Raw genomic sequence first — 5,000 nt, forward strand, 5'->3', positions numbered from 1 at the left:
GCCAGACACTCTCATCACGCACCACTCTCTGCTTCTAACGGGCGCACATACAATATGTAAGCACCAGCATGGAACAACATCCAGTGCATCCTCTCCGCCACATTACACAATCCACACTATCACAACCAGACCAGGAGGTCCATGCGGAAAATAGAATATCCCCCCCTTTCGACATCCACCATTGCGCAGATAAGGCACCAATACCCACACATGTCCTATACAACGGTGCACCCAACATCACAATAGTACCTCCTGTCACAGCCCACAAACAATGACCTGAGTCAAAGACACAGGTCTGACACAAGCATAGAATTGGAGCGCCGCCTCTAATAAGCCAAAGGTGCATCCTGACGTGACAAATCTCATCATGTCACAAGCATTCACTTACTATAATCACTATCAACGAACGTGCCGCCCCCGCCCCCCCCCCCTACACCTTTCCTTACAACAACGTGTAACCTAACCTAACCTATGTTGTACCTTAACCTAACCTATGTTGTGCCTTAACCTAACCCATGTTGTGCCTTAACCTAACCCATGTTGTGCCTTAACCTAACCCATGTTGTGCCTTAACCTAACCCATGTTGTGCCTTAACCTAACCCATGTTGTGCCTTAACCTAACCCATGTTGTGCCTTAACCTAACCCATGTTGTGCCTTAACCTAACCCATGTTGTGCCTTAACCTAACACATGTTGTGCCTTAACCTAACCCATGTTGTACCTTAACTTAACCCATGTTGTACCTTAACCTAACCCATGTTGTACCTTAACCTAACCCATGTTGTACCTTAACCTAACCCATGTTGTACCCTAACCTAACCCATGTTGTACCCTAACCTAACCCATGTTGTCCCCTAACCTAACCCATGTTGTCCCCTAACCTAACCCATGTTGTCCCCTAACCTAACCCATGTTGTCCCCTAACCTAACCCATGTTGTCCCCTAACCTAACCCATGTTGTCCCCTAACCTAACCCATGTTGTCCCCTAACCTAACCCATGTTGTCCCCTAACCTAACCCATGTTGTCCCCTAACCTAACCCATGTTGTCCCCTAACCTAACCCATGTTGTCCCCTAACCTAACCCATGTTGTGCCTTAACCTAACCCATGTTGTGCCTTAACCTAACCCATGTTGTCCCCTAACCTAACCCATGTTGTCCCCTAACCTAACCCATGTTGTCCCCTAACCTAACCCACGTTGTCCGCTAACGTAACCCACGTTGTCGCCTAAACCTGCTCTGTAATTGTTATACGACTCGTTCAATTAGTGTAGTGTTGCCCACCCGCAACCCTCGCAATATAGTTCGCTACTCGCACTGCCCGCTCCCCTGTGTATCGCTTCATGTTAAACACCTTGCAAGTCTTGCTGACTTTCCACATGCTCCTGCTGTACACTGTAATGTGGATGGCAGCAGGACGTACATGCCGCCCCCCCCCCACCCCTCCCCACGTCCCCACGTCCCCACCTTGCCCCCTGCCTTCGCAAGCTGGTTGGTGACAAGTTTGCATGTTCAATGCCCTTCGCATGCGACGTACGCAGGCTACGTTGTGGTGCGGCCTGTGTCAACTGTCCGCTGATGTCGTACGCGTGAACCACAATCTGTACTGCACATTCGTCCTTATGTACTGAATGATACATCGTGGCACATGTGTGACCGTACAACGACTGCGCCCAAAAACGGCGGACCATACAGTGCAAATATTGTGCACGCAGCTACGTGTCGTCTCCCTATGAGAGCTGGATTGCAGTGTGGTACGCCATAGAGACGTGTGGGAGGAACGGACGCCGTGGATGGCGATCAGCATGAGCTGTCTGTTGATGTATTCGGACCTAGTCGTCTCTCCTCACACACCGTGATGGCATGGTGCACCGCGTTCCATATCTGCGACATGCTACAGAGGCCGGTTGACAGTCGTTCGAGCAATGGACATCGCATACGTACGGGGGCCACCTTCCACGTATTGTCTAGGCGTGCACATTTTGTTGCGTGTATGTGGGCAGACGTAGTGTGGCGTGACACCTGACACAGGCATGCAATAATCGTTGAAGTTGCAAATGGCGATGGACGCCTGCGTTTTCTGGTGAAGTTACGCAAATGAAGAAATGGTAACCTGTTGTGGTGCGGTTGTTCTCGCTAGGGGTGAATCGGTGATGGCGACGATAGGTTGAGGTACTAACCGGTTGTTCCAGCGATACCCACCATGCCGACGAAACTGAACGGCATCTGGGTGTGAAGCGATACGCGGCGGTGGCTGGGTGGGACCGTCCCCGGCCGGTGAGGGGGCGCCTCCCGGCGTGCTGGCCGCGCGGTGCGTGGGCGCACGCGCTACAGCCGGCTGGTGGGGGCGGCCAGTGGCAGGCGCGCCGGCCGACGGACGCGGCAGGCGTCGCAGCTGCGCGCCGGCGCACCCTGCGCGCGGCGCCGTGCGGCCAAAGTAGGTCCTCGCAGGCCCGGTGCGAAGCGCGGTGGACATCTTCAGTGTGCTGGTCCGATTGAGGACTGTGTGCGTTGAGGATGCGCCGCCGCCCGGCGCTCGGCGCCGCGACGCCGTCTGCTGCTCGGTCGCCCCAGCGGTTCTCGCTGGTGGTTTGTATCGCAGCTGTGCGGATGTGTTGGCGCGTGCGCTGTGCTGGGAGAGTTCGCTTCGGCACCCAAGTGGGGCTTTTGTCCTTCTGTGGCGCTGGCGTTGGAGCTGCCGGTCACCGTAGGTGGCGCGTGTTGTCTCCCGCCGGCAATGCCACGACAGCACGCTCCCGGGCCTCTGTCGGCAGCGGCAAGCTCAGTTGGGAGCACGGGTGGTCGCACCGAAAGCGTCTACTCGCCTAACTCCGGGCGATTGCGCCTCTCTCGAACCCGACCAAGTACTTGGGACGGCGCTGCGCGCCGCCGGGACCTGAGAGGGTTTCGAGGTGTATTGTGCAGGGGAGCTCAGCCTCCTCCTGTTTGCAGAATGATTGAGCGGACGCTTGCGTGTTCGCGCGGGCCCCCGGGACACACTCCCGGGCGGCCGGCTGCTCAGCTCTAGTTGACGCAGCTCCCTGGTTGATCCTGCCAGTAGTCATATGCTTGTCTCAAAGATTAAGCCATGCATGTCTCAGTACAAGCCGCATTAAGGTGAAACCGCGAATGGCTCATTAAATCAGTTATGGTTCCTTAGATCGTACCCACGTTACTTGGATAACTGTGGTAATTCTAGAGCTAATACATGCAAACAGAGTCCCGACCAGAGATGGAAGGGACGCTTTTATTAGATCAAAACCAATCGGTCGGCTCGTCCGGTCCGTTTGCCTTGGTGACTCTGAATAACTTTGGGCTGATCGCACGGTCCTCGTACCGGCGACGCATCTTTCAAATGTCTGCCTTATCAACTGTCGATGGTAGGTTCTGCGCCTACCATGGTTGTAACGGGTAACGGGGAATCAGGGTTCGATTCCGGAGAGGGAGCCTGAGAAACGGCTACCACATCCAAGGAAGGCAGCAGGCGCGCAAATTACCCACTCCCGGCACGGGGAGGTAGTGACGAAAAATAACGATACGGGACTCATCCGAGGCCCCGTAATCGGAATGAGTACACTTTAAATCCTTTAACGAGTATCTATTGGAGGGCAAGTCTGGTGCCAGCAGCCGCGGTAATTCCAGCTCCAATAGCGTATATTAAAGTTGTTGCGGTTAAAAAGCTCGTAGTTGGATTTGTGTCCCACGCTGTTGGTTCACCGCCCGTCGGTGTTTAACTGGCATGTATCGTGGGACGTCCTGCCGGTGGGGCGAGCTGAAGGCGTGCGACCGCCCCGTGCGTGCTCGTGCGTCCCGAGGCGGACCCCGTTGAAATCCTACCAGGGTGCTCTTTATTGAGTGTCTCGGTGGGCCGGCACGTTTACTTTGAACAAATTAGAGTGCTTAAAGCAGGCAAGCCCGCCTGAATACTGTGTGCATGGAATAATGGAATAGGACCTCGGTTCTATTTTGTTGGTTTTCGGAACCCGAGGTAATGATTAATAGGGACAGGCGGGGGCATTCGTATTGCGACGTTAGAGGTGAAATTCTTGGATCGTCGCAAGACGAACAGAAGCGAAAGCATTTGCCAAGTATGTTTTCATTAATCAAGAACGAAAGTTAGAGATTCGAAGGCGATCAGATACCGCCCTAGTTCTAACCATAAACGATGCCAGCCAGCGATCCGCCGCAGTTCCTCCGATGACTCGGCGGGCAGCCTCCGGGAAACCAAAGCTTTTGGGTTCCGGGGGAAGTATGGTTGCAAAGCTGAAACTTAAAGGAATTGACGGAAGGGCACCACCAGGAGTGGAGCCTGCGGCTTAATTTGACTCAACACGGGAAACCTCACCAGGCCCGGACACCGGAAGGATTGACAGATTGATAGCTCTTTCTTGATTCGGTGGGTGGTGGTGCATGGCCGTTCTTAGTTGGTGGAGCGATTTGTCTGGTTAATTCCGATAACGAACGAGACTCTAGCCTGCTAACTAGTCGCGTGACATCCTTCGTGCTGTCAGCGATTACTTTTCTTCTTAGAGGGACAGGCGGCTTCTAGCCGCACGAGATTGAGCAATAACAGGTCTGTGATGCCCTTAGATGTTCTGGGCCGCACGCGCGCTACACTGAAGGAATCAGCGTGTCTTCCTAGGCCGAAAGGTCGGGGTAACCCGCTGAACCTCCTTCGTGCTAGGGATTGGGGCTTGCAATTGTTCCCCATGAACGAGGAATTCCCAGTAAGCGCGAGTCATAAGCTCGCGTTGATTACGTCCCTGCCCTTTGTACACACCGCCCGTCGCTACTACCGATTGAATGATTTAGTGAGGTCTTCGGACTGGTACGCGGCATTGACTCTGTCGTTGCCGATGCTACCGGAAAGATGACCAAACTTGATCATTTAGAGGAAGTAAAAGTCGTAACAAGGTTTCCGTAGGTGAACCTGCGGAAGGATCATTACCGACTAGACTGCATGTCTTTCGATGTGCGTGTCGTGTCGCGCAACACGCTA

General features: G+C 54.1%; 1 non-coding gene across 1 annotated transcript; it reads left to right on the plus strand.

The window, feature by feature from the left end:
• Positions 1-3,039: 3,039 nt before the first annotated feature.
• On the plus strand, positions 3,040-4,948 carry LOC124772922. Its single transcript, XR_007014375.1, has one exon. It is a non-coding gene; the product is annotated as a small subunit ribosomal RNA (ribosomal RNA).
• Positions 4,949-5,000: the final 52 nt, after the last annotated feature.

This window comes from Schistocerca piceifrons, unplaced genomic scaffold (genome assembly GCF_021461385.2).
Source record: "Schistocerca piceifrons isolate TAMUIC-IGC-003096 unplaced genomic scaffold, iqSchPice1.1 HiC_scaffold_943, whole genome shotgun sequence".
Classification (NCBI taxonomy): Eukaryota; Metazoa; Arthropoda; class Insecta; order Orthoptera; family Acrididae; genus Schistocerca; species Schistocerca piceifrons.